Source organism: Enhydra lutris, unplaced genomic scaffold, assembly GCF_002288905.1.
Source record: "Enhydra lutris kenyoni isolate GAN:26980312 unplaced genomic scaffold, ASM228890v2 scaffoldscaffold20, whole genome shotgun sequence".
Classification (NCBI taxonomy): domain Eukaryota; kingdom Metazoa; phylum Chordata; class Mammalia; order Carnivora; family Mustelidae; genus Enhydra; species Enhydra lutris.
The window spans coordinates 3,714,733-3,729,434 of record NW_019154104.1 but is presented as its reverse complement, the minus strand read 5'-3'; positions in this window follow the sequence as shown (position 1 = coordinate 3,729,434).

Genomic DNA, 14,702 nt, shown 5'->3' with positions numbered 1-14,702 from the left:
TGTCCATCTGGTTCAATGTGTCATCTAAGGCCTTTATTTCCTTGTTGATCTTTTGCTTGGATGATCTGTCCATTTCAGTGAGGGGAGGTGTTAAAGTCCCCTACTACTATTGTATTATTGTTGATGTGTTTCTTTGATTTTTGTTATTAATTGGTTTATATAGTTGGCTGCTCCCATGTTAGGGGCATAGATATTTAAAATTGTTAGATCTTCTTTTTGGGCACATCCTTTGAGTATGATATAGTGTCCTTCCTCATCTCTTATTATAATCTTTGGCTTAAAATCTAATTTATCTGATATAAGGATTGCTACCGCAGCTTTCTTTTGATGTCCATTAGCATGGTAAATTGTCTTCCACCCCCTCACTTTAAATCTGGAGGTGTCTTTGGGTATAAAATGAGTTTCCTGTAGACAGCATATCAATGGGTTTTGTTTTTTTATCCATTCTGATATCCTGTGTCTTTTGATTGGGGCATTTAGCCCATTTACATTCAGGGTAACTATTGAAAGATATGAATTTAGTGCCATTGTATTGCCTATAAGTTGACTGTTACTATATATTGTCTCTGTTCTTCTACTACTTTTAGGCTCTCTCTTTGCTTAGAGGACCCCTTTCAATATTTCCTTTAGGGCTGGTTTGGTGTTTGCAAATTCTTTTAATTTTTGTTTGTCCTGGAACCTTTTTATCTCTCCTTCTATTTTCAGTGATAGCCTAGCTGGATAGAGTATTCTTGGCTGCATATTTTTCTCATTTAGTGCTCTGAATATATCATGTCAGTCCTTTCTGGCCTGCCAGGTCTCTGTGGAAAAGTCTGCTGCCAATCTAATATTTCTACCATTGTATGTTACTTCTTGTCCCGAGCTGCTTTCAGGATTTTCTCTTTGTCACTAAGACTTGTAAGTTTTGCTATTAGATGACGGGGTGTGGACCTATTTTTATTTTGAGGGGGTTCTCCGTGCCTCCTGGATTTTGATGCTTGTTCCCTTTGCCATATTAGGGAAATTCTCTAGTATAATTCTCTCCAATATACCTTCTGCCCCCCCTCTCTCTTTCTTCTTCTTCTGGAATCCCAATTATTCTAATATGGTTTCATCTTATGGTATCACGTAACTCTCGAATTCTCCCCTCATGGTCCAGTAGTTGTTTTTCTCTCTTTTGCTCAGCTTCTTTATTCCCCATCATTTGGTCTTCTATATCACTAATTCTCTCTTCTGCCTCATTTATCCTAGCAGTAAGAGCCTCCATTCTTGGTTGCACCTCATTAATACCTTTTTTGATTTCAGCTTGGTTAGATTTTTGTTCTTTTATTTCTCCAGAAAGGGATTTTATTTCTCCAGACAGGTTTCTCTCAATATTTTCCATGCCTTTTTCGAGCCCAACTAACACCTTGAGAATTGTCATTCTGAACTCTAGATCTGACATATTACCAATGTGGGTATTGATTAGGTCCCTAGCCATCAGTACTGCCTCTTGTTCTTTTTTTTTTTTTTTTTTTTGTGGTAAGATTTTCTGCCTTGTCATTTTATCCAGATAAGAATATATGAACGGAGGATAAAATACTAAAAGGGTGGCAAAGACTCCAGAAAAATGTACACTAACCAAATAAGAGGAGACCCCAAATGGGGGGGGGAGAAGAAAGTGGGTAAAAAGAAATTAAAAGGGGGAGGGGGGTTGGGAAGGGGGGTGGGTTTATGGACATTGGGGAGGGTATGTGCTATGGTGAGTGCTGTGAAGTGTGTAAACCTGGCGAGTCACAGACCTGTACCCCTGGGGATAAAAATATATGTTTATAAAAAATAAAATTAAAAAAAAAGAAATTTAAAAAAATATATATATATGTGTATATATATATTAGACTGGTGAATAGAACAAAGCCACACACTTGATTTTGGATGTATTTTGGTCTCCAAGAAGAAATTACTTCCCAAAATTTTAAAGAAAGAAAAGCTTATATATATACAAAAATAAGGGTAAACACAATGAAGGGATGGAATATGACAGTAAAGTTGAAAATTTAAAAAAAATTCTAAAAAAGGAATTGATAAGTTGGTTGGAAAAAGAAAGAAAAAAAAAAAAAGGAGAGAATGTGCTCAGGCTGGAGACTAGAACAAAGCCCTGTACTAGTTTTATGGTATATTTAATCTATTAGAAAATACTGTATCCCAAAATTTTTTAGAAAAAAAAAAAACCTTATATGTATACAAAAAATAAAGATAAATACAATTAAGGATAAAGTATGGCTATAATAATGAAGGTTTAAAAAGATTTTTTAAAATAAAGGTATTGTTAAGATAAACTAGTTAAAAAATGTTAAAAGATGAAAGAGGAAAAGTTAAAAAAAATTTTTTTCTTATTCTAATTTTTCTAAGATTTTTTTAATTTATTTGACAGAGAGAGAGATATCACAAGTAGGCAGAGAGGCAGGCAGAGAGAGGAGGAAGCAGGCTCACCGTAGAGCAGAGAGCCTGATGTGGGGCTCAATCCCAGGCCCCTGAGATCATGACCTGAGCTGAAGGCAGAGGCTTAACCCACTGAGCCACCCAGGTGCCCCTAGAATAAGAAAAAGTTTTTTAAAAATTTAACTTTGCAAGACTAAAGGATCATGGGGAGAAAGCCATGAATTCCATGCATTGCTTTCCCCTAGCTCTGAGTTCTGCTGTTCTCCTTGATTGGTGAACTTGGTCTTGGCTGGATGTTCTTGCTGGTCTTCTGGGGGAGGGGCCTATTGTAGTGATTCTCAGATGTTTTTGCAGGAGGCAGAATTGCACCGCCCTTACCAGGGGCTGGGCTAAGTAATCTGCTCGGGTTCACTCTTGGGAGCTTTTGTTCCCTGAACTCTTTCTGTAGAGCTCTGGAGGACGGGAATGAAGATGGCGGCTTCCCAGTGTCTGGCCCGGAGGAGCCGAGAGCTGGGGGCCCCACTCAGTGCGCCCTCAGAGAAAAGCAGTCAGTCCTTCCCATCTCCCTGGTCTCTGGCCGTGCTCCAAGCTCACCCAGCCTGTGACCGAGCATTTCTGTCTTTGGTGCATGACCCCGTTTGGAGTCTCCAAACCCAGCAGATTCCTGCTGTGCTGCTCCTCTGAAGGAGGAAGGTGAGTCTCCCTGGATCTGCCACTTGTGGGGTCCCTGCTCGAAAAGCAGTGGTCCGACTGTGCCTTGGATCATGATTTAAGGCAACCCAGAACTGAGAGCTCATTTCTCAGCTCCATCTCTGCAGCCTGCTTCCCCACTCCGATACCTGACAGCTCTGCCACACTCAGACAACCTTGATCTTTCTGTGACCCTGCAGGTCCTGAGACCACACTGTCCCCGTGAGGGATCCACCCCCGCTTAGCCTCTGAGCAACATCCCTCAGTGGAGCAGACTTCTAAAATTTCTGATTTTGTGCTCTGCTGCCCCACCACTTGCCAGGAGCTGGCCCCTCGCCCCACGGTCTATCTTCCTGTCACTTCAGATTCACTTCAGATTCACTTCTCCGCAGGTCCTACCTTTCAGAAAGTGGTATCCCAAATACAATGCCAAGCACTTTATATGCATTGTCCCATTGAATCCTAATGATTGTGGGTGGGATGTTGCTACCCCATTTTACAGACAAGGAAATGAAGCTTCTGGTCTGTCCATGGTCCTCCAGCTCTCACACAGAACAGGCATTACAGTCTGCAGTGGTTTTGATATATTAATACAGTTCTTTGGTCCTGAGCAAAAGAACTCTCTGGCTAACTTAGAAAAAAAAAAAAAAAAGCTTATTGGGACAAAAACCCCAAGTAGCTCTGGAGCTCCAGGCACCTAACACAACAGTCTTTCAAGTCACCACTGAGGAAATGAGTTGGCTACTCACTGTACAAAGTCATTAGGGAAATCCACCATTGGCCTGGCTTTTGTTACAAGCAGACTCTGTGGCTGGAGACGGACCCCTTAGTTGGCAGGCTCACCAAGGTTAGACACAGAGAGGGAAACTTCACCCCAAGAACCTGAGGGGCTGTTACCTCAAGGTGGAAGGTTGGATACTGGAAGGCAGGACCCAATACCCAGTCTATGAAGATGTAGTAGTTAGAGGCACAGGTTCTGAAGTCGAGGACTTCAGATGCTTAGGGCACCACTTTCTGTGGGGATTGGGCCAATAACCTTCTTTCTGAATGCTTAAAATACACAGTCATGCTTCATTTTCTTGTGCTTCCCTTTGTTGTACTTGGCAGTTACTGTGTTTTTTACACAGTGAAGGTTTGCGGTAACCCTGTGCCGAGCAGTCTTGGAGCTGTTTTTCCCAACAGCATTCCCTCACTTCGTGTCTCTGTGTCACATTTTAGGAATCCTCACAAAATTTCAAACCTTCCTATTATTAAACTAGTGATGGTGATCTGTGATCAATGATCTTTGATATTACTATTGTAATTCTTTGGGGGCACCATATAGGATGGTGAACTTAATTATAGTGTATGTGTGTTTTGACTGTTCCACTGGCTGGCCATTGGAATGGCCATGCCATTCCCCCATGTCCTTGTCCTTGGGCTTCCCTATTCCTTGAGACACAACAAATTAGGTTGGTTAATAACCCTACAGTGGCCTCTTAAGTGCTCAAGTGAAAGGAAGAGTCAATGTGTCAAACTTCATTGTTCTCTCTTTTTTTTTTTTTTTTAAAGATTTTACTTATTTATTTGACAGATAGAGATCACAAGTAGGCAGAGAGGGAGACAGAGAGAGAGGGGGAAGCAGGCTCCCTGCCTAGCAGAGAGCCCAATGCGGGACTCGATCCCAGGACTCTGGGCTCATGACCTGAGCCAAAGGCAGAGGCTTTAACCCACTGAGCCACCCAGGTGCCCCAATGTTCTCTTTTTTAAAGAAATGGCCACATGGGGCGCCTGGATGGCTCAGTGGGTTGGGGCTTCTGCCTTTGGCTCGGGTCATGATCTCGGGGTCCTGGGATCGAGCCCCACGTCGGGCTTTCTGCTCAGCAGGGAGCCTGCTTCCCCCCTCTCTGCCTGCCTCTCCACCTACTTGTGATCTCTCTCTCTCTCTCTCTGTCAAATAAATAAATAAATAAAATCTTAAAAAAAAAAGAAAGAAAGAAAGAAATGGCCACAGGCACCTTCAGCAACCCCCACCCTGGTCAGTCAGCGGCCATCAACACCGAGGCAAGACCCTCTACCAGCAAAAAGGTTATAACTCGCTGAAAGCTCGGGTTAGCCTTTTTTAGCGATAAAATGGTTAGCAATTTTTAGCAATAAAATATTTTTTTAAATTAAGGTACGTACATTTTCTTTTAGACATAATGCTATTGCACACTTCACAGACTACGGTTATGGTGTAAACATAACTTTATAGGCACCGGGAAACCGAAATATTCATTTGACTTGCTTTATTGCAATATTCACTTTGCTGTGGTTGTCCAGACCCAAACTTGTCATATCTCCGAGCCTGTACAGGAATGGGAATGGTACTATTTCTAAGGGTTGTATGAGGATTAAAAGCTATGAACCATGCAAAGCACAGGAAGTATCTGGCACGTAGTAAGTACCTCAGCAAATGCTAACAATTATTTAGTGCTGCCTTCACATATATTGCCTTATTTACTCCATTCCAACACTAAATGCTCATCTCACCTCTGGTTTTGCAAATACAGAAGCTGGCTCTGGGGGAGGGAGTTCCTAAGTGGCTTATTCAAAGTCACACACCTGATCAATAGTGGATCGGGTTCTTCACCAACTCACTTGATCTACAAAAAGGTCCTCTAAGAAACTTTTAGCTTCTAGACAAGAATCCTTTAAAGATATTTTGTTAGAGAGAGAGAGAGCGAGCACATACACATGAGTTGGGGAGTGAGGAGAGGGGCAGAGGGAGAAGCATACTCCCCGCTGAGCAGGGAGCTGGACATGAGGCTTGATCCCAAGACTCCGGAATCATGACCTGAGCCAGAGGCAGACACTTAACTGGCTAAGCCACCCAGGTGCCCCGATCTAAGCCATTTTTATCTTTAGACATTTATTAAGATAATTTAAACACAGCAAACTTTCTGTTTTGGTCAAAGTGATAATGCATTAATCTGGAGATACTGAATCTTTTCTTGTCTTTGTTGTGCATTTTATGCTATTTCCCATAGAATTAGAAAAAACAGCATCCCTTGGTGAAAAATGAGCCTGCAAATCTTGGAACATATTCATCCAGGAACGCTTATATATTAATTCCAAAATGCTGTCTAACACTTAGAAGAGGGAGATATGGGGGTTAGGTTAGGATTTAGTCAAGTTGGTTTCTTTTATTTTTTAAAAGATTTTATTTATTTATTTGAGAACGAGAGAGAGAGAGAGCACAAGCAGGTAGAGGGGCAGAGGGAGAGGGAGAAGCAGATTCCCCACTGAGCAGGGAGCCCTACACGGGGCTCAATCCCAAGACCCTGTGATCATGACCTGAGCTGAAAGCAGATGTGTAACCAACTGAAGTATACAAGTGCCCCGGTCAAGGGGGCTTCTAACCCTTCCAAAGCTATTTGCAAAGCCTCATCGATGGATATGTGCTAGCCCGGATTACCAGACTGTTCTCATCTTACCTTAACTGGACATTTTTATAAATTTTCTGTTTGAGGATATTGGTAGCAGGTTCAGGAAATTTGCAAATAACCTGCCACTGGAAGAAGTAGGCTCTTGTATGAGAAGACAGAAAATTGGTACCTACAGGGATCCTAACAATCTGGACTACAGGCAAAATCTGAGAGAGTAGAATTTCACCTGTCTTTCTAAACCCACAACATAAATAAATATATAATGGAGAGGGGGAAAAAACCCCTAATATTCTAGGTTTAAAAAAAAACATTTGATTGTATTATAAACTGAGTATAAAGATGGATGCCAAAAAGGATAATGAATTAGGGCCATAGTACTAACAGACTAGTGAACTAATTGCTGATCAAGTGTTCAAAATAAAAATGGTGATTCTGCTTCATGCTATTGGTAAGACCCTGTTTAGAGCCCTTCATTCAGTAGACATTCCACCTCCCTTCTAACTTTTCTCTGTAGTAAGTAATAAATACATATTATAGAAGATTTAGAGGGCATAGGAAAGACAGAGAAACAGGAAAAAAATCTTTTACTAAATGCAGTACTTTTTATCATTTTGGCCTCCTTCCAGCTCTTTTTAAATGAAATGTTTATGTAATTGATATGTAAGTTTTCATTGTGCCTTTAGAGAAAATTTCCCCATGTTTATAAATATCTTTTAGTGGCTATAAATACTCCATTATATGGCTGTATCATTGTTTGTTTAGCTCTTCCCAATTGTTGGATGGTTTCCAATTTTTCTCCATAATCTGAAATGCAGACAGATTTATTCACAAAGTCATGCATCATGGTGATATTAATACTCGCACAAAATGGCAAAGAGCCACTATTACAAAATACCACATTGTGAGGACAGTCATATCTGAGTTAGGTCCCTAGTAGGTAACTAGTTTGTCGAATAGCCTGGTAACCATAGCAAACAGGAACCAAGGATGTAGGTTGGAGTATGCCATAGGGATTACTTTTGGGAAAAGGGTACCTTACCAAAAAAAAACCAGCTGAGGCTCACTCTAAGATCTAAGAAGCTGGCCATCAGGGAAGTTGCAGTTCTTCAGCTTCCTGATAGTGACCCCCAGCTTTAGGTACTCAATGTGCAGTAAAGCGTCTTTAAAAAAGAGAAGTTAATTAAGTCTTCTGCAACCACTGAATGAGAGCATCAGTGCCCATCACCAATCCCCAAACATAATGGTCCAAGAATCTGCTTCCAACCCCAGCATCTTACATGAGAATGATCTTCTAAGTGAATTATAGGTTTATTTTTTCTTGCTGCCCCCCCCCATATTAACATACAGTGAAATATTGGCTTCAGGTGCAGAATTTAGTGCATCATCACTTACATTCGACACCCAGTGCTCATCACAGTCAGTGCCCTCCTCAATCCCCCTCACCCATCTAGCCCACCCCTCCACCCACCTCCCACCAGCAACCCTCAGTTAAGAGGGTTAGGAGTCTGTTTTCTGGTTTGCATCACTTTTTCTTTTTCCCCCGTGTTCATCTGTTCTGTTTCTTTAATTCCACATATGAGTGAAATCATATGGTATTTGTCTTTCTCTGACTGCCTTATTCTGCTTAGCAAAATACTCTCTAGTTCTGTTCTTTTTTAAAGATTTTATATATTAGAGAGAGAGAGAGTGCACACACACATAACAAGGGGGTGGAGGAGCAGAGCGAGAGGGACAAGCACACTCCCCACTGAGCAGGGAGCCTGATGCGGGGCTCAAACCCAGGACCCTGAGATCACGACCTGAGCCGAAGTCAGATGCTTAACCAACTGAGTCACCTGGGTGCCCCTGTTCTTTTTTTTAAGTTTTCTCTCGCTGAAATTTTGTGAGATCACATTTGACCCTGACCAACCCAAGGGAGCCAGAACTCATTTTTTAAAAAGATTGGTTAGAACCACCATTCTTACTCCTTTGTTACCAGTAATCATTAAGATGTGTTTCACAGTGGGGAAAAAACATCTATTGTGGCACCTGTACAAAACTCACGCACAGACATCAGCCTCCAGCAGCCAGCCCAACGTGAATTCTTCATTCCATGACTTCAGTTTCCTAAAAAGGGAGGCCAGTATTAGCCTATTTAGCTCTCAAGTGCTCAGAAAGGATTAACTTCTACTGGCAATCCTACAGAAGCTGATGAAGGGCAGCGAATGAATTGCAGGAAGAGTGTGCTATGCACTGTTTAATGCACCAGGGAGGGAAAGGATCTGCGTTCCTGGTTAGTAGCTGACCCAGATCGAAGAGGACTGCCAGCAAATGCTTACTATGTATCTCACACGACCTTGCCTTGCATTCCTTGCACTGAACCCTCACAGCCCAGTCTCTGCCAGATGGACAGCATCATTCTCCTGGTGTCAATTGCTAGGAATGAAGAGCCGTAGCCAGGATATGCAACCAGATCGGAGAATTCCAAAGTCCACAGGCTTTGACTGGGACAGATTAAAGAGCGGCTACCATTGAGGACCTATCCCAGAGCGGCCACAAATAGGTGTTCAGGAAAGAAGAAGGAGTCAGCTGCATGGATTGAATAGAGAACATCAGTGGATGTCAAGATGTTCATAAACCAAATCAATTTCGTATCTTTCAGAGAAGGAACGCTCCATACCTCTCTGACCGTTGTTGAAGCTCCAGGGTCTGGATATTCCCAGGGCTTCAACTTGCTTTCCTCACCACCCTTTCAAAATAGAAGCAGGGGTTGCCTTAGTGTGTCATCGGGGATCGTGTGATGATTCCCCTGTTGTAAATGTTTCACAGCAGCACGCTGCTTCCCTGTTCCACTTTGGGAGCATTTTCCTGCTACTGCTAGAGCCTTTCCAGGCAGATTTCACATTTTTGAAATCTCCACCTTTGAGATAAAGTAGGGAAAGGACTAGGGTCAAATGCATATTCAGAAACCAAGGAAAACCCATGACTTTAGCAGAGATGTTCAAAATGATTAGCAGGTCTTTGGCGTCACTAATCCTAACTTCTATTATAACTCTCTTTCTGATCACAAAGGCACCAAGAGGTAAGGAAGATAGGGATCCAGACACATGGACTCACTACACCACAGGCACTGGGCTAGGCACTTTATTTTTATTTTTTGAAGATTTATTTGTTTATATTAGAGATTAATAGAGGGAGAGAGAGCGAGAGCACACACGCATGGGGGAGACATGCAGCCTAGGGGCCAAGCTCATCCAAGACCATGACCTGAGCCAAATTAAGAGACTGACACTTAACCAACTAAGCCACCTAGGTGCCCTTAAAGATTTGTTTATGAGAGAGAGAGAGAGAAAGAGATTGAAAGACAGACCACATGAGCGCAAGGGGAAGAGGGAGAACAGATTTCAAGCAGACTCTGTGCTGAGTGCAGAGATGGACGAAGGCTCAATCTCATGACCCTGAGATCACGACCTGGGCCAAAACCAAGAGTCGGGTGCTCAACCGACTGGGCCACCCAGGTGCTCCTGGACTAAGCACTTTATTAGTACATTTTTTTTTTTTTTGCAATAGTAAACCTGATTGGCACTGAACATTCATGGATAGGGAATAGTTGATTACAGCGTAGCCATACAGTGGAAGAGTTAAGACCTCTTTTAAAAAGCAATTTTTAATTAATTGAGGGGCTCAGTTGTGACCCTTGGCTTCAGCTCAGGTCATGATCTCAGCTCCACACTCACTGCAAAGTCTGCTTCTGATTCTCACTCCCTCTCCCTCAGCTTCTCCCCACCCCACCATGCTCTTTCTCTCTAAAATAAATAAAATCTTTAAAAAATAATTTTGATCAATAGGTTGACCCTACCTACGGACCTGGAAAGGTGGTTGTGTTATATTAAAATGACAAACAGTCCATTTCAGAGCAATAGAGAAGGTATGACGCCATTTTTGTGAAACTACACAGACAAATGGCTGAGGGAAGCTTCTAATCCAGATCAGCATTAAAGGTGAACTTTCCGGGGCATCTGGGTGGCTCAGTGGGTTAAAGCCTCTGCCTTTGGCTCAGGTCATGATCCCAGGGTCCTGGGATCAAGCCCCACATCGGGTTCTCTGCTCAGCAGGGAGCCTGCTTCCTCCTCTCTCTCTGCCTGCCTCTGCCTACTTGTGGTCTCTATCAAATAAATAAATAAAATCTTAAAAAAAAAAAGGTGAACTTCCCCCCCAGTGTTTAGTTTATGAATTTTACTAAAGCTTTTATTTTGCCTTAATGAGTAATTAGTCTGAAAGGAAACTGTTGCAGATGTCACCTGAAAAGTCTCACCTCATCTTTCTCAGCCCCTTCGGTGGTGCAGGGTGGGACAGAGCTTCAGAGAACAGGAGAGGAAGGAGACAGGGCAGGGAGGCAGAGAGGCAGGGAAGCACTCCCCCTGAGCATCACTGCCTTGGCTTTCATTGCTCTCACCTTGCCTACCCTGGCTGTAAGAGGAGCCCTGTCTTGGAAAGCTTCACTGCGTAGTACGATCACTGCTCCTCCCATTTCCAATATATGATCCATTGCCCTTTAAAAATCGTAAAGTCTGGACAAGTTCTGATGTTAAATATGGTTTCAAGTGAGATGTTTAAGAATGTGTACACTTTGTTTGGCCCTAGTGTTTGGGTCTCATCCCCAGTTTGGCTGCCTCAAATGGGTGATGAGTATGATGAGTGAGAACTGAGGAGTGTCTCGGTATAGAAAGAACACTGGAGATTCAGAAGGCTTGAAACTGTCACCTTCTATGGAACCTTGGCCAAATCTCTAGTCCTTCCTGATCCTCATTTACCTTTGAAACAGTCCTGGGGTGGGGTAATAAGACCCTCTTCTACATTATGATTCTATCATCCAAGTCAAACATATTGTGGCTCTTCAGGTATGGCATTCTATTGTTTAGATCCAAAACACCGTGGGGGAATAGGTAATAAAAGCAAGATCTGGCAAATGAATGCCTGTCTGGGTCCCTATAGCTCTCATCCTCCACATGGCCCTCCCGTTTCTCATTACCATTATAACCCAGTGGGTAGAAAACAAATATTACATTAATTCAGCTCACTGCTCTCAGCAAAGGGGAAAACTGCTCACATAATTTTAGCACTTGCAACCAACATCCCTTTGTTGGATGGATTTACGACAGACCTCAAATCTGAACTGGGGAAGATTTTTCTTGTACAAATGGCTGTCCCTTGGAGGTATTTTTGTATTGAAACCACATTTTGTCCATAGTAAGTTGGTTTTCTTAGTCATTTCCAATGGTGGTAAACCTAAAGGCTTCAACCTAACGTCTAACCTTCAAAAGGGTAATTAGTTGAAGTTATTAAAAGCTCACCATCCTACAGATTTCTTGAAGATTCTTGAGGGGCTTCAGGAAACCGTAATTCCCCTTTCTGCTGCAAAATAACCTAAGCAAATGAGTTATTCCTCAGAAATAAGAGAAGTCCTATAAAGAGTGATGGAGACGATAAATCTTTAATGCTCTGGGTAACCTAACTCCCTAGTCTCAGCCTGAAGTAGGGGATAGAATCTAAAGAAGACACATTAAAATTTGAGGGAAATGAAATATATTAATTCATCTATATCTATCTACGGAAAAAATGAGTATCTCAAAGAATGAAAAGAGAAACATAAAAGAGGAGGGTTTGTTTTTTTTGTTTGTTTAATTGTGAGGAACTAAGAAAGGGCACCCTTGGGAGAAATTACTTTCTAAAAAATATACTGCAAAGCAAGTGAAAGATGCTTTGATTAGAAAAATAACCCTAAGACAAATTCAGACCCTATATAATGCTTAGGGAATTGCTCCTATCCATTCTGGAACAATCTGGGGCTTCTGGAACAATCTGTGATTGGAAAATTTAGAAATGGGAATGAGTGATGCCTCTACCATGCACCATGTTTTCTCTTAGTCTACTGAATGCTAACCCTCATGTCACCCAAAAAATGGGTCTAGTGCAAATCAGTAGCATTTTTTTTTTAAAGTGGGCTCTGCCTGGGGCTTGAACTCATAACCCTGAGATCAAGACTTGAGCTGAGATCAGGAGTCAGACACTTAACCGACTGAGCTCCCAGGTGCCCCGCAAATCACTTTTTTAGTGAAGGTTGACCATACGTAGAGTGCTGAACTGGCCACTCAGGGGGAGAGGAGAAATAAGGCTCGGTCCCGGGCATTAGCCCTTGAAGGACATCATATATGTTTAAGAACATAGACACAACAGCCTTTTCAATAGATCAGAACAGACAGATGCCCAAGAGCAGGGTGGAGGGCAGGAAGAGGGATGGCGTACATGAGCGAGCACCACAGAGCACCTGCTCATGGCAAGGAAGCCAGGGTAGGGCAGGGCCAACCTCAGAAGGAGAAATGGTGGCTCGGGTCTAGACAGCTTTCCTTTGCCTCCCAGAAAATCGAAAGGAAGGACATGAGGAAGCTGACCATGGACCTACTGTGTCCCCAAGAATATATTCTTCCTACATGAAAGGTGATGCTTTACAGGGGTGCAGGGGGCGGGATGAGCTAACAGTGTGAAGCTCTGTGAGATGAGGAGACGCTGGTGTTCCCGACGGGAGCAGGGACTTCAAGCTGAGCAGCAGGTGGACTGAGGTCAGCTCTGCCGCTTGGAGGCATCCCAGTGGACCCACACACCCATGCACACGGGCCACGGGATCTGGAGGCAGGTCTGCCTCGGGGACCCAGGACCATGCTTCTCCGCCTCCCGTGTCTCACCGGAATCATGACAATGGCTAAGGTGATAGGTTTGCACAGTTTTTGCCTCCCCAGCAACTTTCCCTTCTGCCATAACAGAGCCTGGATTGCTTTCGGAGACCCATCCCTTCTGGGCTCTCGTATCACTTGCCTGGGAGGGGAATAACCAATGCCCCCTGCCACAGTGATTGGCACAGGGTTGGGACTGAGACTCAGGCCAGGCTAGAGAGGCCCAGCTCTGGACTTGGTTGAAACGCTGCTGGGAAAGGACTGTGCTTTCTATGAGGCTGCTGAACTAGAGGGCCTAATCCTCTGCGTACTGGTCATCTTTGCCTCTTTGCCACTTCTTGCGGGGACAGCCTGCCTGAGAAGGACACTAACACAGGACAAAGCTAAGGATGGAGGCAAAGGGTGTGGTGGGGGACAGGGATGGAGGAGGGGAGGGGAGGGGGAAAAGCATGCATGATATTGTTTGAGACCCTCTGAACCAACCCCTTGAACTTCTTATACGAACCAATGAATTCCCTTTTTTGGTTTATTTTTTGGTTTATTTTGGTTTATTTGGTTATTTATTAAACCCTTATTTGGTTTAAAAACACTGTTTTGCCCCCCACAGAGATGGGGAGGGGCTGCAGGACCTCAGCGGAGGCTCTCTGGGTGAGCTCATTCCCCAGCGTGATGTTGAATTGGGTCTGAAAGCCCATGATGGGTGGAGAGAAGCCTCCGGATTCCCAGAACTTGGTGGGGACCCAGCAGGTGCCTGGACCTCTAAACAAGATGCATTGCTTCTTAGTGGTCTTTAAAAAGTTTTCTCTTTTTTTAAAACAACATCTCAGACCCTTCCCCTTAACAACTACATCTGTTAAATCTGTGTTAAATCTTTGGCTCTTTTTTTTGGTTTCCTTCTGGCGATCTTTATAAGCCTCCCAAATTAGCATCAACTGATTATGTTTTCAGGCGGATATATCTTCTCAAAACAGTATTTTGGCATTCAGAACAACAACAGCAAGAATAGATTTTCCTATAACATGTATATAATAATATCTAAGTCACCAGAACTTAGACTTTCCATTATATTTACTGGACAATCACAAATCTGACAGTGGCTATATGATAGGTCAAGAGATCACTGGGAATTATTTATAGGGCAGAAACAGAAACTATTCACAGGTTCCCCACTCCCCCATGACAAAGGATGCTTTGCTATGGGACGGCTTCTGGGCCTTCCCAGTTGTGTGTCAATTACAATGGGCGATAGAACTGTAGAATTTAAGGGCGAAGAAAACATAGATTGAGTTATTTGCAAAAGCAGAGGTCTGTATGCAAGAGAAAAAGGGCAGGTGTTGAAATGGGAGAGATTGAGACAAAGGAGAAAAGCCATTGGGCTGGGTAGCTCTTCTGTTCTGTCGTTTGTTTTTAAGTTTTGAGGATTCATGAAAAGAGTGATAGATACAACTTGCATCATATAGGACAAGGAAGAGAGACACTGAATTCCTTTTTGGAA